This window comes from Charadrius vociferus, unplaced genomic scaffold, assembly GCF_000708025.1.
Source record: "Charadrius vociferus isolate BGI_N301 unplaced genomic scaffold, ASM70802v2 scaffold45, whole genome shotgun sequence".
Classification (NCBI taxonomy): Eukaryota; Metazoa; Chordata; class Aves; order Charadriiformes; family Charadriidae; genus Charadrius; species Charadrius vociferus.
In genome coordinates, this window is record NW_009648712.1 from 1,500,207 (window position 1) to 1,502,719 (window position 2,513).

Sequence of the window (2,513 nt, forward strand, 5' to 3'; positions counted from 1 at the left end):
AGGGAAAGAATAATTCACATCACAATAATAAAGGGGTAAAGGTATAACGAATCATAAAAGACCATTGGCGATTCATGCAGAAAGACTGAAGTTATTTAGAAGGCTCATACCAGAATTATCCATCAGGATGGTGGGATGTGTGTTAGTCCCAACAAAGGAAGTGAAAGCAAAGTTTGCAATCAGCTTTTAACAACAGCAAGACCAAGTCCGTGGAATTCAGACACTTCATTCAGGCAAAGTTTAATACCAAAGGTTTGGTAGGCTGGATGAAATAAAACATTCATAGTAATGTTTCTAGGATAGAAATTACTGGTTTTAGTGTGTATGAAATCAAGAGTTCACAAATAACAAGAAATTAAAGCAGACAGTTCCCTTGTGTGGCTATTTGTTTGTTTTTTGAAACCTAATTTCTGAGGTTGGATACATCAAATTTTCAGTGAATATTTAAATGTAACAGGTATGACAAATATAAATCTAACCTCTAGTTCAGAGAATGATCTAAGATGAACTGATGACCTTCACTTTCAGGAAGAACAAAGATGGAAATCTGTTGGGAAGTTTGTCCTTGTGGCTAGGAAGGGGGGAACTGTCAATTCCTACTACCCACACTATTTAGAATACTATATCCAAAAGCATCTTCTTCCTAGTGCTCTCAAAACCAGAAAATATGAAGAAAGTTAAGAGATACCTAAAGGCAGGGGGAAATGCAATCCATTATGAAGGCTCAGGAGTGAAGGACACCCGTCAGCCTCTGTAGTTCCACTGGGGGCCCATCAATCTTTGCACAAACTGTAGTGTCTTATTATGTTCTTACACAGTCCTTTATAACACAGGATAATACAGGTGATAGTATCTTGCCTTGTGAATATAAAAATGGCTAAAACCCAACCCATGAATGACAATTTTCTTCTATGTTGCCTAGTCAGGGAAGAACAAATGCTGGTTGCTAAACCAAGTGCTTTTTTGATGCCGCCTCTTTACCTCAGTATTAATTGACCTTGCTTCCCAAAGCAAGCCTCTAATTGCTGTGTGACTGCAACTGCTGTCTGTTGTCAACAATTCCTAATGATTGACTCCAATTTCTCACTGCTTGAAGTTGCACTTTCTTGTTCCCTCAAATGTTCTTTTGTTCTCAGTGCCTGTATGTTCTCCTGTGGTCTCTCCTTTATTTCACTCCACCAGCTGCTTTGGCATTCTGCGTCTTGTGTTTCAGATACATGAGTGGCTCTGCACATTTGTGTTGTGAGTATCATGGCTTCAAACCCTGAAAGACTTTTATGTACCCAAACGTTCTTGTTACAGATTTTATCCTGCCATCTGATGTGCAATATGGCCCACAGATGGTACAGATGAAACCACCCTACAAGCTGTAAATGTTGATAGTCAAAATAGAAAGTTAGAAGAAAACATATAATGAACGTTTCTTCCTTTTCAAAAAAGCAAAACCAAAAATCAGTCCAAATAACAAAAGAGTTACTGCATTAACACTACCAGAATAATTCTCACTTACTCAGTAGATACCTCTAAGTAAAATTAAACAGCTTAAAATGTCAAGGGAAATCTAGACTGCAATTACTGGGATCAATTTAGATATAATTAAGTAATCTAGATCATATGCTATAGCAGCTACTCTACAGGCGCCTTGATATGCTTTCCAATCTCTCACAAACTTTTAACAGTAATAAAATCACCGTTTAAATCTGCCCAGGGTCATATGGCAAAATTATCTCAAGGGACTGACACTGATATTGCTTAATTCCATTATATTTTGCAGAGTATCATCAGCATAGTTGACACATGCAGCATATAAGCGAACATATCTAAACTCTTTTGCAGCTATCTATTTCCAAGTTTCCAGAAAAATTAAGTGTACAACTTAGAACAGGCAAAGTGGCAAAGCTTTAGGACTTGATCCTAAAGCCTGATCTGACTTCGCAAAGTCTCTTAAATTCTGCTTCAGCTAAATTTTTAGCTATTTATTATTAAGGGTCGTATTATTAGCAACTTTATAAATACACAGATATCAAGATATTTAGGCAAATGGAAGCAGCATGTCTTCAGATAATCCACAGATGAAGCCCAGCTCTTGGTAATTCAAGTATGTGAATAGTCCTCTCAAAGCAAACTGATTTAGCTATTCATATAAAAATTGCATAATCTCAGAATCAAAGTAACAAGTGAAGAAACTAGTTGCGAAGCTTTATTTGGGAGGTACCTTGTTTTTGAGCGCAACTGTGACATGAGAATGTATGAAAGTAAGTTCTGGAGCTCATGGCTGTAGCCATGAACTAGGACATACCAAAGTACTACAAAGTGCCACAGAAGCTGGTAGGAAACCAACTTCCTTTGGTTATTTCAAGAAGTTGGTAGCAAAAAAGCTTGTGTACATAAATATAAATTCATATGGATACATAAAAGGCAGTGATGTATATATTTTGTATATGTGTGTTGCATAATCTGAGATGGCTTGAAGATTCTTTCCTGGCAAGTTTGCTATGAGGACTGCACAATGA